We start from the raw sequence: 17829 nt of genomic DNA on the forward strand, positions 1-17829 counted from the left end.
GTTGTTATTTTTGTTTTTCGTAGCACATTTAGAAATTGCTCGTGAATGGGATAATAATAATCAATTTATGTTTGGCACATTTTGAGGAAGAACGTCAGAATCACTAAACCCAATCTGGGCAAATCAGACTGTCACTTGTCTATGAAGACACAGAAATAGAAGTCAGAAAATTTCTTTTATGCAGAAGATATGTGTTAGAGAGAAAATTCTAAGCTACATTGAGTCACAGGGCATGGTTATCCAATGTTTGTGCCTAGGCGTTTTAATCAGATCTGCACCCTGCATTACTTTTTTGTTTCATGGGATATCTGCTGATTTGTTTCCATCACCTTTTTATTTCTACATGTGTTCTGTCACGCGCTGGGCCTGTAACTATTGTCTTTTATATAGGACGTATACTTTATGCCTAGCGGGAAGCCAGGGTTCTTGAGGATTTTCCTGAAAGGTATGGTCTTTTGAGTCTTTAATGAAATAACAAAGTCTTTATTGTTGAACAAATAATAAATCTTCAAGGAGTCAAATAACACTTCAAGGTTTCCTTAATAAACTGTTGGCTTTTCAATCTTGTCCCCAGGGGACGGGCAATCGGCTTTGGATAACTGTACTTTCTCTGTAAGAAGAAAACCCCCTTATAACCTCTCCCAGGCTGTCTATCATATGGGCCTAGATGATGTGGGACCTACTACCGATTCCAAATGCGTCTGGGCATTGAGTAGACCTACCAACCAAGGCTTGCAGATGTTTCAGCTGGGGTTCCGTGGATCTGTGATGCTGTTCTCTCTCTGAGGTTTCTTTGGAAACTTTAGGGCTGTTTCCCTCAGGAGCTGTGAGGCTGAGAGTCTGTGAGCTCTCAGCCAGAGCTTTTGGGACTTTTCCCCTGGAATTTCTGTTTCTGTTTTCTCAGATGTTCTATATCCCCGGATGTTCTTGAAATATGAAGCTTTTCTACAGGACGAGCTGGTCTACGTCCAATAGCTTAGCTTCCTTAAGTGAGATTGACTTAAAAATGGCTCCTCCCCTCGCAGAGCCCTGAACAAGGGGCGGAAACAAACTTAATGATGATGGACAGGCGGCCTGCCCTATGACTGCAAACATTAGCAGAAAGAAAATAAAGTTGGAGCTTCCGGTACAGCCGTACCAGCACAACTTGGTTATGTAATATGTGCCCCTGCTGGTTGAAGAGCCTTCCCACTCTTGATTTCAATTTCTCTTGGATGTTTCAGATCTTATGGAAGAAGTCTCCTGTTCTTTTTGTTGCCACCTTCTCTGTTTTAATTACTGTAGTATTTTGCCTTGTCCCTGCACACAAGTTGTTGATTCAGTGCATTCAAGGCACTGATTCTCTTTGTCATCTTTTATTTTTGATATACTCTTAACAGTCTGAAGAGTTCGTGTCATCTACTGAGGCTTCCCTTCATTTTTGGCTATTGGTAATCTTCCTGCATTCCTCCTTAACAACAGTCCAGCTTCAGTTCAGAGTTATTCTGGCTCTGAATCAATAAAGCCTAATAGTAGAAATCTGCTTTTTACAGATCTTTAAATAGAGATGTTCTTCACCTTGTATTTTGGCATGGTGCCTTGGCTGATCATTAATTTAAGTCTCAGTTAATCATTTGGGCTGGTGCCCAAATTTCTGTCATTTGTACACTTATATCTTAGTTAATCTTCTAGTTTTGTTTAGAATAAATCCATTGTATTTTCTGTTCTTCTTCACATACATATTTCAATTTTCTTTAGTTTACCTTTCAGAGCAAACTGTTTGCTTGTGTATCCTAGTTTAATACATACTGAAAACAGAGCTCCACATCCACAAGGAGAGCCCTTTCATGTCCACTTAATTTATTAACTGAAATGGGAGAGAAAAGATATGACATCTTACTTTGACTAAATTTAAATATTTGAAGTTGATACTGTTGAAGCATTATACGCACTGAATTCTTATTTGTGATACAACATATATTTTTAGACTGATCCAGATAATTTGCTCTGTTTAGAAATCTGTATGCAAAACATTGCACCAGGGAGCAAAATCAATATTTGTGACCCAGAAATGTGGATCTAGTTTCTTTTTATCTACATAGCTGTTTTATCTTTTTAAAACACTAAAGTTGTCCCATTTCAGACTGTTACCGGCTGGGTTGTTGTGTGTTTTCCGGGCTATACGGCCATGTTCCAGAAGCATTCTCTCCTGACGTTTCACCCACATCTATGGCAGGCATCCTAAGAAGTTGTGAGGTATATTGGAAATACTAAGCAAGCCTGTCATGAAATGTCAGGAGAGAATGCTCCAAAAAACACACAACAACCCTGTGATTCCGGCTATGAAAGCCTTTAACAACACATTATTACAGGCTGCTTTCAGAGCTCAAAAGAATTGTCATGGAAACAGCCAATGTTGTCAGCAATAAAATAATCAGCAGTTTAATTTAAAACTTGATCAAATATCAATTTTTATAAAATGGCCACAAAATTATTATGCAGTCTGGTCAGTTTAGAAATAAGGCAGGACATTTTATGTCAGGAGTGACTTGAGAAACTGCAAGTTGCTTCTGGTGTGAGAGATTTGGCTGTTTGCAAGGTTGTTGCCCAAGGAATGCCTGGATGTTTTGATGTTTTTACCATCCTTGTGGGAGGCTTCTCTCATGTCCCCACATGGAGCTGGAGTTGATAGAGCTCATCCACGCTCTCCCCGGGTTGGATTCAAACCGGCAACCTTCAGGTCAGCAACCCAACCTTCAAGTCATCAGTCCTGCCAGCACAAGTGTTTAATCCATTGTGCCACCATGGGCTCCTTCAAATTGAGTGAAACCCTTTAAAGACCTATTCAAATTTTGTTGAAAATTATTTCAACAGAGGAATAATAAAATATTTTAATGAAATATTTAAGATGATTCAAATTTCTCATCTTTCCAAAGAATCACACAGGCATGTCAGCCTCTCATTTTCAGATAGTCTCTACAAAACAAAATCTAAGAAGGCCAAAGGACTTTCCTACTCCCATCATATGTTTCCTCTCGTTCCGCTTTCTTTTCAAATTATCCGTTTGAGTTCCCATCACACGGGAGACATATTTCTCCTCCCTCTGTCTCCGCCTCCATTTTCCTCTGATAGAAAAATCCTCTTTATTTTTTCTTGTGGTAGTACTTTTTAACACGAGATCACATTTTAAAAGATGTAAATTACTATTCCTTCAACTTGGCTCCAAAAAGATAATGGCAGAAGACAGGAATCTATACTGCCCATTTTGGGTCCTCCCTCCAGAAAGACATCATTGTTATGTTTGCAAGTGGACAATGTGGAATTCCCATCACACGTGAAATTTGATGTTTTTACCCACCTCTACATGGAAAATTTAAAATGAAGTCAATTGCCAATGGTCATTTACAAACCACAGTTTAGAAACAGCGAAATAGTTGAAACCCATGAGACAAGCTTGTGTTGTGTGATGGACTCTTGTCAGTAGCCATTTCTTATATGTATAGAAACGCTGATATTATTGTATGTGATAAAGTCCAAAGTTTCTATTCTTCAAAAGAAAAAAAAACTATGAATTTGAGCAAGCTCATGAATGTATCTAAACTAGCCATTTCGATCTTGACTTAATTTTTTTTTTGTATTAGGTTTCTCCAATTTTATTCTCTAAGAAGAAAGCTGTGGCAAAACCTCTGAATAAATCCTGGCAAGAAAAACCTGTGACAAGTTTGTCTTATAATTGCTATAAGTTGGAAATGACTTGGAGTCACACAGTAACACAGAATAATAGACAAAAGTATGGCTGTAGTCAATAATAGAATGAGATATGAGTTTTTAGTGAGTCATTAAAGATTTGGGAGTCTTATCAAGTTACTGGATTACTAGAAATAATCAGTAGCCTACATTCTACTAATGCTCCCAAATATAACAGAACTATTAAATCAATAGGATTTACATCAATGTTGAGCAATTGATTGCGTGGACTAGTTAGAAAATGAAAATAACGCAGCTGTCCCTACTTCATTCAGTAGTTCTCAGAAGAAGGCTGACAGATCTCTCATTGGACTCGGCTTGGCACCTGCTCTGACCAGCAAGGTCATCAGCAGATATAAGAAGCAGAATTCGCTGAGTAAGAAGTCAAAACTTATGTACATGCCATTAATTCAGTGGGTCTACTGTAGTGGAGTCATGGATATACCAGAGTATGTAATTGGAGAGTTATTAGAGAAGAAAGTAACCAATACCTCCATGTGCAATGCATCCCTTAGCACAACCACAGCTTGACAAGGGCAGAGGATACAAACCTGCATCATCCACCTGCAATTGTGCACCCGGAAAAAAAAGGTCTTCAAAGAGTATGCTAGATTTACTGTAGTATATGCTGGAAGCCCATGTGGAGGAATTAATCGGGTGTGGGAGCACATTCTGTCATCGGTGTTTGCTCTAGCCAGGGTTTTGTGCAAGGAGGTATCAGATATATGACTCTACAATATCCTCTAAAATACATAAAATATGCATGTTTAAAGAACAATATCTTATTAAGGCAGATCTTTTCCAACATTTTACTTTGGTGGCACATGCTATAGACATGCGTCATTTCATGAAATTCAGCTTTACCAGCAAACCAGAGGCTAAATCAACCCCTCATAATAGATACGGACAAATACATACATTGCAATAATGAAATATATGGGGACACAACATAACCCATTAAAACCTCTCATTTATATTTTTAAATATATGATTTATTGCTTATTTCACATAGACTCATTACTTTTGTGTAACATACTTACACACTGTAGCCAACACACTAATGTGACATGACATAAAGTTTGGAAAGTTCTGGTTTAAGGTATACCCCAAATATTACCTCTTGGATTTGATCTAAGGTGGTAATTTTTCCATGTGTGATGAATTATTTGTGCAACTCATCTTGTTGAGGTGGTGTGAATTCTTACTTTGATAGAGCTACTGCTTTTCACCCTGGTCTGAAATTCTCTAGTAAAATTTGTGTTGGAGCTGGTGTATGCCATGCTTTTATGAAGATAATAAAAGGATGTGGCCAAACATTACACTTCAGTTCTCTTTAATGGCATACTTCTGATAATCAGTGATTCTGACATTGTTGTATCATGTTTATTTCTCTTCTTTGGAAAAACATATTCCCTTTGCAAGCAATGGCACAGAAGTTAAATATCAGGTACAATTCTGATGCTTTCACTATGTGCACATAAGAGCCTATTATGAATGACACTTTCTATGAGCTAATAACACTTGAACCTTTTTAAAAATCGTACACTCTTCATATTTCTCTACAAGAGCCATTCATAACTGCAAAGATATGATTTAGAAGATTCTATGGGTCAACAATGTCATTGATTAGTCCATCACAATTATTCCATTAATGCTACAAAACTGAATTTCTGTATAATGGCATTGGGAAGGGAAAGTATAGAGCAAGCAGCTAATGATAACATCACATGTGGGGATTCCATATAGAAATTATGTCTACCATGCATGCTTTGATATGTCTTTTACCTGTTTCATAAAATATAGTAAGTTCAAGGATTCTGGAGCACAGCATTGGGAAGCCAGGATTTGGTGTTGTACCTTTATTCTTATATTGTTGTTAAAATAAGAGGGTGAGTCTAAAATTATCCACACTCTGTCTATAGAATTTATTTTAATCAACTTTCAGAAAAGACAAATACATAATTTTTCAACATAATCTCCCTGATTTTAAATACATTTTCTCCATCTGCCAACAAGCTGTCATATTCCCTTATTTAAAATGTTTTAGATTGTGCTGTGAGCCACAAATGCACCACTGTCTTCACCTCTTCATCAGACATTAATCTTCCTCCTTGTAGGGGACCAAGCAAGTGATAGTCCAATGGGGCAAGATCAGAAGTTCAGCTTTAACACTCCAAAATGAGGTTTTTTGAAGAGTCTTGACACTGACAGTATGGGCTGTGGTTTGCTGACATGCATTTACATGCAACAACACAATACCCTCGGAGCTGAAGCCTGAATTTTAGGCTTCATCTCTTCACTGTAATGAGCACTATTGATTGACCTTTTTTACTGCATACTCCTCTTCGTTTGTGCAAATCATAAGGGGACAGCCATTTCTTTCTTCACCACAGTTGCAAATGAACACATTCCAAACTAAACAACAGAGACTACGAAGACAGTGATCTCACACAGATAGCATTGATAAGACCATGCAGCCAACAGAAATTTTAATATAACCAGAGTGCAGATAATTTTTGACTCAGCAGATTCAATGAGAATTTTTGCATGTGAATTGAAAAGAATATCTTAAATCTGTCACTTCTTTGAAAACTAGGTCTTGCACAGATCTACTTATGGAAGGTAAATAGAGTAATTCTTCCTTACTCCTTCCCTGCCTGTTTTATACCCACTGCATTGATCTGCTGACTGAGAGGAACAATTTGAGTATGTCCAGGCACTGGTCACGAGCAGCAGTCATGCTGCCAGAAAGAGAGGAATGTTTTCAGCATTCCTAGGAATGTTTTGAGTTGTTTTGAGTCATGGCTATCATGGCTTTAGCTAGGCAGTCTTTAAGAGATTCAGAAAATTTGTAGATGTAAATTGACCTTTTCTCCTTCAGCACTGGGTCCTCAAATAATGGACGTCCTGGACCAATTGCTCCGATGGCTCTGCTGATCATCCATCCAGTCACAGGGGCATAGCATCCAAATCCAATTTAAAAACAAGGTATAATCATGTTATTTTGGTACATGAGGCAGGAAATCCCACAAGTCCCTCTCCCTATTCTGGCAGTAATAACAAATCATTAAGCTATTTTAAGGACGCCATAGTTTCCAATGATAAATTATATACCTGAAATTTTGGATGACATCCATGCATCTATTGAGTATGCTGTAGACCATGAAAGCTTATGCTATAATATACTGATTTGTTTTTAAAGTTGCCATTGGACTTGTGTTTTTGCTGTATTAGACTAATATGGTTACCACTTTAGAAAGTGACATAATGAAGTTTCCAGCTGGAACTGATTGGCTCTCATTAGTTCCTCATCATTTTAGCACAGAAAGCCAATTAGCATACTCATGCTGTATTCTAGTGCTTTGTCCTACCATGAAATATAAAGAAAGCATTCAGACTTTTGCTGCATATGATTTTTTCCTTTGTAAAACATGCAAGAAACCACATACCAGAGATGGATTAAAAGACACTTGACTTACCATCACATGCAGAAAGAATGTTGTGTGACTTTAGAGGACCCCTGACATTTAGAGTAGATGAAATTGGGTTACATGGGCAAATAGTCTGGCCTGGAGTAGGACAACTTCCAACGGCCCTTCCAACAATACATTTAAAAACCAACAATTGGCTGCCCAATCATTACAATGAAAGAAGCAATGGCCTAATTCCTCTTAATGGTAGAGGGGCAATGGCTACTGATAACAAAAGACTAAATCATAAAGGAGGAAAGGCCAAACCAGTTTGTTTAGTCCAAATCTTACTTCAAGATCTAAACATCTATCCATCAGTCTGCTACAGTTCAAACCATAAAATCCTGAATGTGAATCCCTTGTGGAAGAGACATAGAGGGAAAAATAGGCAAAGGTGAGTCAGGGAAGGAAGGAAGGAAGGAAGGAAGGAAGGAAGGAAGGAAGGAAGGAAGGAAGGAAGGAATCTCTTCTTATGAAAGGTGTGCATGGTACCCATTTCTCCCATTTCATCCGTTCTTTGTTTCCTTTTGTTTTGGGTGGGAGCACGAAACGGGAACCCCTCCACCAGAATTAAAACAACCTCAAAACAAAAGCAAGCTGGAGTGGGTACCATTTCCTTGCCTGCTTTTTGGGACACGTGGTGCTCCTCACACGGCCTGTGGAGAAATTCAATTTACTTCTGAGACTCTGAGAAGAACGCCATCCACCTCACCTGCTGCTTGCCTTGCCTCACCCTCCACTGCTCATCTCCTCTACAGACCGAGGGGAAAGCATCGCAGGAGGAGGAGTAGCTTAAGCCCTGTCTTTAAACCCAGTTCTCTTCTGCAAACGGAGGGGAAAGCGTCACAGGAGGAGTGGTACCTTAAGGAACTCTGATGCTTTTAATCCAGGTCATAATGAAGGATATAAGGACAAACCATCCCATTGCCAAAAATGATATGAAGAGGAGGGGAATCCCGCCCTCCCCAATTGCAGCCAGTTAATGAAGAAATGAAATAGTGGGGCTGGGCACTGGGCTGTGTGTGTGGTGTGTGGAGCATCTTTGACATTTGACAGGAAGGAATAGTGCCCTCCTTGCCTCCCTCCTGCTGCTGCTACTGGAGAAGCTAGAAGGCAGGGCCAGCACAGGGGAAAGAGGAAATGTTTTAAAGATTTTATTTATTGAAAGAAAAAATCCCTAAAATTCAGGGGATGACCCAAACATTATAAAACTTGCTGGGCTAAAAGTGGTAGATGTGCCCTCCATGTGTGGCTGAGAGGAAGGGGAGCCTGGGGATACCCGCCCATAGGGGCCTATGGGTAGAAAAATTTCATTTTTCCAGATGTGGAACAAAAACTCCCATTTGGAACAGCACCCATTTTTGGAAGGCACTAGACAACGAAAATGGGGGCCTTGTGAATGAAACAAGCAGACATTGATAGCAATTCTATACAAATGCACAAGTTTCCTACCAAAATGTAAAATTTAGAAAAAATTCTTCTGTAGACCAGATCATTCAGGCTGTACAAATGGGAGATATTGACCCATCAACCGAGACATTGGACTATAGCTTTTAGAACCACCCAGAAATTATCTGACTGGGGATTCTGGGACCATTATTCAAAATAGTAATTTTTCCAACCTGTAAATAGTCCCCCCTAGACAAAACATTATTCTAGTACAAAACTATATGCTCCTTGAAAGGAGATACCAACCAGCTTGGATGTTTTCTCTTTGTGTATACACATGTGCCTTCACGTTTCCTGTCCACTCATGGTGAACCCAGGAATTTCACAGGAATTTCTTTGGCAAAGAATGCTCTAATGTGGCTTTACCAGTTCTTTTCTCTGAAATATAGCCAAAAGCATCTGATATTTATTGGGAGCACTACTCACTAGTTTAATTTGTGTGAATGGCTTGCTCTTTCTCTCAGTTGTGTTTTGCCGTGTCAACACACATGGAAGAAATTAACTGAGCGGGAGCTCTGCCTTTCATTCAGCACTGCATCTTCTGTCAGTCAACACAAATGCAAAGTGTGATTCATAACAAAATCTGCCTGTTTACAAAACAGCAAGGATCCAAACAGACTGGCAACTAGATGTATCCATTCTCAATATCCCAGTGAAACTTTTCTCAGATTTATGGACACATGTGTGAAAAAGTTAGAATGTTGGTAATGCTGGGAATCTGATCCATTCATGAGGTTAGGTTCTGTATTAAAAAAAAATGCCACATAAAGGGGCATGATATCATGATAAAGAATCATGATGTAATGTAATTTCAGAGAAATACTTATCTAGGAATTTATAGGTGCTCCAGAATAATTCTATATGAAGTTAATCATAGAGAAACATTGGAGGGCCTGGAGTTCCTTGAAATGTTGTCTCAAATTTTTAAAAAATAATGTTATTTTAATTGTTGGTGTTTCCATTTTCATGGTGGTCTTGCACCCCTAACACCAGTGAATGTGGGGAGATGACTGAATTTTGTTGCATAATTTTAGGGTGCTATCCAAGGAGCTCAACCTATTTGGAGGAAAAGATTCAGCATGCTGGATAGCTCCTTGCACACTGAAATATAATTCAGAGAGGATCCTTGCTCCCCAACATGGAAACCATCAGCAGGCACTGCTTCTATCAGTTACTACTTGCTATAGATTTAACTTTTGCATTATTAATTGAAAAGGCCTGCATACATTCCCTTGACATTTCAATTGGAATTTACATTGGAGTTATAGCCTCCCTTGTGTCCAGCACAGTATAATGACTTCAACTACAGCAAGGACATGGTGTCAATATTGCTTCTTTAGATTTAAATTACTATCTGGATATCTCCACCAATATTAGAGATGGCAGCATTTTTCTCTCTCCCCCTCCTGAGATTTAAGAAACATGGTTATTTCATTTGTTCAAATCTATCTGAATAACCTTTACTTTTAGTCAGTCCAATTATTTTAAAATTTGAAACTAATTCTCTTATGGCTGTGGAGTGAAGAGTGAAAGTCTGTTTGTAGCTAAAGGGATAGGAAAGATCAGAACAGTATATTTGACATTGGTCAAGCAAGCTTATTTGGTATCCAGACTATTATTTCTAAGAAGTTAAGTTGCTCTCTGTCCCTCCCTCTCCTCCTTCCCCTCCTTGGTAATTATTTAGTAGAAGACAAGTCCTCTACTACTTTTAGTTGTGTTTCAAAACTTTGTATGTATGTTATGTGTCAATTATGATTATGATTGAAAGTACATTTTATTATTGTTGCCCACCTTAACCATCATTTAAAAAAAACATTTTTATTGATATTTTTCTCAAAAGTGAAAGAAAAAAATCAGTAGAGGAACAGAATAGGTAAGGGAAGGTAGAAGAAAAAAAGGGTAGGGTAGTGAAGTGGAAGAATGTGAGAAAAAGATAAAGGGGTAGGGGTAATTTGTTGACTTCCATTCTCTTTCATCAGGATTTTCATATATGTCCGTACTCTGGTCCATACTCTGGTTTTTCAAGCACCTCCCTTTCGTCAGTTCTCTACATCCAGATCCAGTTTCCATGTATCTTCCTTGTAATTAAATTATAATTTTCTTTTTTATTGTTTCATATAGTCCTTAACTGGTGTCCAATCCATTGTTTTTGTTGGGTTTTCCTGATAATTCTTCAATTGTTGAGTTAGATTATCCATACTCATAATATCTAAAGCTTTCAGTATCCATTCATCTATTGATGGGGTTTCTTTGATTTTCCAATTCCAATTTCTGGCATAAACTATTATCACAGCCGTTACCAGGCACCTGTTTCAAAATTTATCATTCTCAGTAAAAAGTATTCCGGTTTTATTTGAATTTTTATATTTAGTATTTTCCCAATTTTTTTGTAATTTCCCCCCCAATAATTATTTGCTAGCTTGCAAGTCCACTACATGTGGTAAAAAGAACCCACATGTGATCTACATTTCCAACATTTTCTTGTACATTTTTATAACATTTTGCTAATTTATGGAGTGTGATGTACCACTGATACATCATATTGTATCAATTCTCCTTTAGGTCGAATGCATATGTATATTTGAGTTTTTTATTCCAATTTCTTAGCCATCATTTTTTGATGGAGCAACAAGAGAAATATTCATCCAATAAGAGAATAGCCCATTTCAGTTGTGGATCCCTCAGAAATCTATACTAAACTCACTATTTTTAATCATTCCTGCAAGGCAGAAGTTCCTACAGAGTAGGCGTTTGGACTGGGATGGTCATCGTGGTCTCTTCCAACTGTATGATCCTGATTATATTACTTTCTTCATGTTAAGAACAAATAGGACTTAAGTGCTGTGTCTGTGGCTGAGAATTTACTTCCTCGAAAGTACTCTTTACAGAAGTTCTGATAGACAAGGACCTACTGGGTCTCTTTTGGAATGTCTGCCCTTCTTAGAAGGAATTATGGTGTCAAGAAAATGGATTTTAAAGAGGGTGGATGCTAAGGCTGTCTATTATATCTTGGTTTAGTTTCTATAGAGTGTAGCATTCTATATATCAGTATGGCAAAGTGGAAACTGAAGAATTGATGCTGCTTTTTATCATGTCAGAAGCAAACATACTGCAAGTCTCTTCTGGTGTGAGATAATTGGCTGTCTGCAAGGACATTACTCAGGGGACGTCCAGATGTGTTACCATCCTGCTGGGAGGCTTCTCTCATGTCCCTGCATGGGAAGCTAGGGGCTGACCGACTGTCTCGCAGATTTGAACCGCCAACCTTTAGATCAGCAGTTCAGCTGGCACAAGGGTTTAACCCACTGCACCACGATGGCCCAACTGAAAAAAAAAATTGATGATGCTGAAGCCACTGGTGACTTTGCTATTGCATCTGAGTCTTTTCTTTGTAGTGCTTAAGAATCCCCTAAAAGGAGAACAGTTTAGGGCAGCTTTCCTCTACCTATTGCTCTCCAGTTGTTTTGGACTGTAGTACCCATTAACCTAATGCTGAAGGGTTGATGAAGCTAGCACCTCAAGCATCTGGAATACGTCAGATGTTGGCAAGATTTCTTAAATGAGAGCCCTAGTTATATCCTACTAAGCAATTTGAAAAGAGTCCATTAGATACAAAGATCTTTTAACACAAATAGTAATGATGTACATTTGTACATTGTTTAAAAAGTATATTTTATGTGAGTTCATTGGAAGTATGTGAATACTAAGCCATTCTTTCTCTGGAAACAGTGCCCCCGAAGGCTTGAGTGAAAATTTCATGAGGAATCATTCATGTCTTTTGTTTCAGTAAAAAGGATTTGTCAGCTGCAGAACACTTGATATCCCGCTATTTGTTGGAAAGATTAAAATCCTTGCTTGGTTATTAGTCTCTTCTTATATATGAAGTACCAGGTGTAGTGATTACATTTAGCCCATGCCAGAATTCATCCTTTAATCCCTCCATTTAGAAGATCTTGTCATCATAAAAATGAACACTTTAGTAACTTAGCTAAGATGTATGAAATTCCATAGAGCCAGATGGTCTTACTGAATCATTTATGATCTTGAGTTGGCAGTATGTGGGGGACATGCACAAAAGCTCCAGTTCATTTTCTAATGAGTGAATGAGTGAACTACAGTCAGGGGAGGGTACAGATGACAGACTGATTCTCAAACAAATGTGCCTTATTCTGTAGCTTGACCTCCAGGAAATATTATCCTCTGTGATGGAGGTGTGGAGGGCACCACTGTCTGTTCTGAAAAAATAAAAGAATCAAGGCTATCCTACAAGAATCAGTCCTACAGAGGCACGGGATGCTACATGATTCACATCCATATTAATTTATCCCACAGGTATCCAGGCTCCCAGGGCACTTTTTCGTGCCAGGCCCGACATGAGAAACTACAAGTTGCTTCTGGTGTGAGAGAATTGGCCATCTGCAAGGACATTGCCCAGGGGACACCGAATGAAACCAGATGTTTTTTTACCATCCTTGTGGGAGGCTTCTCTCATGTCCCTGCATGGAGGTGGAGCTGACAGAGGAAGCTCATCAGCATTCTCCCCAGGTTGGATTCGAACCGTCAGCCTTCAGGTCAGCAACCCAAGTCATCAGGCCTGCTGGCACAAGGGTTTAATGCACTGCGCCACTGGGAGCTCCTCCCCGAGCACTGACTAAAGTGTTAAAGAATGGCTACATTTATCTAACCATGGATCTTTAGCTTATGGTGGAAAATCCATACCTAATTCAATGAGAATACTATTCTACATGAAGAAGGTACAAGAGAGAAGGCCCCCCTTTGCACCACAACCAAATGAGGCTCATTAGGCTACAATACATACACTTGACAAAGCTTACTATCTCAGAACATACTGACAGTTGCATCTATTTATGTTAAGATTATCTTTAATATAGTGTTATCCTGAACTACATAGGACCACAAAAATGACAATTTGAACATGGCCAAAGTTTTATTGGAATCCACTGTAGATCCTTTAGCACAGGAGTTATATTTTCATGATAGAAAGCCCTTGAGATTTACTGAGCTGCCACATACTACATTGGTTACAACTTCCAAATGAAGCCCAAGAAAAGCTCAATGTATAATGTAATATAGTACTCTGATTGTAAGGGTATTATAGGCTATGACTCGTGGCCAAGTATGATTGCCTTCCAAGGCAAGAGATGGCATATATGTTTGTTTCCTCCCACTGTGGTATCCTGTTGCTTATGGTGATACATACATTTCCATAAATAGAAAACAAGTTGAAAACAACTATGTACAAGAGCCTTTGAGTGGAAGCCAAGGTTGAGTGTTGTAAACAGAATCAGAATACAATAAATCATTTAATATGTGGGAGAAAGGTATCAAACATTTTATTATTCCACTGTACATGGTGAGAAATACAATTTAAAATGCTAGATATGTCTGTTAACATGCATCCATCCTGCATGAAGGAAAATGGCCATGTATAATGCACAAAACCGCTGCTGACACCAATTATAACACACCGTGCCATACACACAACACGGAGGCACAGGAGAGGGGTACGTGGTAGAGAGACGTGACCCTGCTGTTCTTTAAAACTTTCTTTTAAATTAATGCTGCCACCAACCTAAGATGTTTAGGATTTTTGTTTTAAAATTATTTGAGGTTAACTTCTCCCACTTCTGCCAACACTGCTGTTACCCCTGGCTCCCAAACAGCTGTTTACTGAGAGGCTTTTCTGTGGTACCAGGATGTTAAAAGGTTGGAACTATCACACAGGCTTGATGATGGAATGAGGCACTGTTGAGATGTTTTGAAAGTTAAATAGAACAAGATTTATTTTCTTTAAAACAGACAACTAACTACTTGAGTTGGTTCTCGCAGAAGCAGAGGAAGCAGGAGGACATTTTTGCTCCCTGGCTTCAGGTAGGATTTGGCTAAGATTTGGCTAAGATTTTAAACTGAGTTTGGGCTTGGCTCCTGTGGTCAAAGTCTAACTGTTGTGTGACTGTTGTGTTGAAAGAGAGCCAGGTACTTAAGTTGATTGACAGCAGGCATTGTCCCCTGTTAAGGCACCTTTACTAACTATCCTTTGCAGTACATACAGGAAACAAAGCAACATAAACAAATACACAAAGACGTGGTTTGTTGCAGTCTGCACATAAAGTGCGTGCATATTACTTAACTGTACAAAGATCCCACTTGGCCACCACGCTCACCAAGAGATGCAACAAAAGCAAAACATTCCCATCACATGCACCAGCTGTGGCATGTTCCGCTTTTTCACACAAAAACTCGACAACTACATCTGCTCCAAATGCAAACAGATGACTCTGATGGAGCAGAGGATCCAACAGCTCGAGCACCGTATTAAGACCCTTAAGGACATTCAGGCACTCGAGCTCTTCTTGGACACTGCACAACACGCTGCTGTAGATCAGCAGCCTGCATCACACCAACACCACCAAGACCATGATCAGGAACCTTATGGGGAGATCAACTCAAAGGTAGACAACCCTCAGGCTTGGAAGGAGGTCACCCATAGAAGGAGACGCAGGACCAGGCAGCCTCCGCAGAACTCCTCTGCTCAGCTGCATTTACACAACAGATTTGAAATTCTTACATCATTAACATACAATCAGGAAACACATCTTGTGGAGGACCACAGTTTCTTAGATACCACTCAGTGGACCATCCTGGATCAATGCGCAGGGGATAGCCCTGACAGGGACAGTGCATCACCACAGTCACACTTATGTAATCATGCAAATGCTCCATCCCCAATCATAGACCAGGAGCAACAGGAACATCCTTGGGAGAGTAATGGGCTCTCGGATGTATCTCAATGGATTGTCATTGATGAATGCACTGGGGATGTTGAGGAGGAGGACAACACTTTACACCTACATGATTCACTTCAACAGGAACACTCTTCAGGGGACATACACACTGTCTTGCACAAAAGGGACCCTGTCAATCCTCAAAGGAAACAGGTCTTGGTAGTAGGTGACTCCCTCCTTAGAGGAACGGAAGCCATCATTTCCAGACCGGATGGGATGGCTCGAGAAACATGCTGCCTCCCGGGGGCAAAAATACACCATATCACTCAGAGGCTCAGCAGGCTCCTAAAGCCCCATCACCCTCCCCACCTTATGTTGATTCATGTAGGTACCAATGACACCGCTAGGCATACTTTTCAAAAGATCACAAATGATTTTCGAGCTCTGGGAACAAAGCTAAAACTGTATAATGTACATGTGATCTTTTCATCCCTCCTCCCCGTTGTAGGACATGGCTCTACAAGGGCCGGAAAAATAGTACAGGTCAATAACTGGCTCAGAAAATGGTGTCAAGAGGAGCATTTTGGCTTCCTTGACCATGGTCTACTCTTCCAAGAGGATGGACTACTGGCAAGCGATGGGGTGCATCTCACACAAGTAGGAAAACATCTTTTTGCACACAGACTCACAAACCTCATCAGGCGCACTTTAAACTAAATCCACTGGGGGAGGGGAACAACAGCCTGGCGAACACTATATTACCCACGACCACAGGGAACCGCCGTAAGGCTAAACGGAGGGCTGCACAAACACAGCAAGGACCAAGTACAGAGAGCACAATAATCCCAAATAAACAGTTCGAGGGGAGGTCACAGGGGCTTACATGTCTTTACACTAATGCTCAGAGCATGGGAAATAAGCAAGACGAACTCCAACTCCTAGCACAGCACCACACATACGATGTCATAGGCATCACTGAAACCTGGTGGGATGACTCCCATCACTGGAATTTAACCATTGAGGGCTATAACCTCTTTCACATAAATAGAACAAAGGGGAGAGGAGGGGGAGTAGCTTTATATGTCAAAAACAGTTACGTTGCAGAAGAAATGCAAGACTGTAATCCGGGAAACCAGCTTGAAAGCATCTGGATAAGAATCAAGGGAACCGGGACTCAAAAAGATCTTGTCGTGGGTGTCTACTACAGACCTCCGAGTCAGGATGAAGGACTTGATGAAGCCTTCTGTCAACAGCTGACCAAACAGGCACAAAGAAGAGATATAGTAGTCATGGGCGATTTCAATTATCCCGATATCTGCTGGAAAACAAACTCAGCCAAGAGTACAAAGTCCAACAAATTCCTCACTTGCCTTGCAGATAATTTTATGGTCCAGAAGGTAGAAGAGGCAACAAGGGGATCAGCAACTCTTGATCTAATCTTAACAAATGTGGAAGACCTGATCAATACAGTTGAAGTGGTTGGATCCTTAGGGGCAAGTGACCATGTGCTCCTGCAGTTTGCAATACAAAGGAATGCTGAAACTAAGACAAGTCAAACACGCATTCTGGACTTTAAGAGAGCTGACTTCCAAAAAATGAAGGAATTACTGAGCGGCATTCCATGGACGCCGATATTAAAAAACAAGGGAGTTAAGGATGGATGGGAGTTTTTCAAAAGTGAAATACTCAAGGCGCAAATGCAAACAGTGCCAACAAAGAAGAAAAATAAGACAAGTGCAAAGAAGCCAGAATGGATGTCCAAAGAACTTCTAACTGAGCTAAAGCTCAAAAGTGACATGCACAAGAAGTGGAAAAGGGGAGAAATCACCAAAGAAGAATTCAAGCGTATAGCCAACTCCTGTAGGGAAAAGGTTCGCAAGGCTAAAGCGCAAAATGAGCTCAGGCTTGCCAGGGACATAAAAAACAACAAAAAAGGTTTTTTTGCTTATGTTGGTAGAAAAAGGAAGAAAAAGGAGGCGATAGGGCCACTGCAAGGAGTAGATGGGGTGATGGTGACAGGGGATAGGGAAAAGGCAGAACTGCTTAATGCCTTCTTTGCCTCGGTCTTCTCACAAAAAGAAAGCCATCTTCAACCTCAGCAACATGGAATGGACGAAGGATTGGGGGAAATCCAACCCCAAATAGGGAAACAAGTTGTCCAGGAACACCTGGCCACTCTAAACGAATTCAAGTCCCCAGGGCCAGATCAGCTACATCCAAGAGTATTGAAGGAACTAGCGGAAGTTATTTCAGAACCACTGGCAATCATCTTCGAGAGTTCTTGGAGAACAGGAGAAGTCCCAGCAGACTGGAGGAGGGCGAATGTGGTCCCTATCTTCAAGAAGGGAAAAAAGAACGACCCAAACAATTACCGTCCGGTCAGCCTCACATCAATACCAGGCAAGATTCTGGAAAAGATCATTAAGGAAGTGGTCTGC

This window comes from Anolis carolinensis, chromosome 1 (genome assembly GCF_035594765.1).
Source record: "Anolis carolinensis isolate JA03-04 chromosome 1, rAnoCar3.1.pri, whole genome shotgun sequence".
NCBI classification, from domain to species: domain Eukaryota; kingdom Metazoa; phylum Chordata; class Lepidosauria; order Squamata; family Dactyloidae; genus Anolis; species Anolis carolinensis.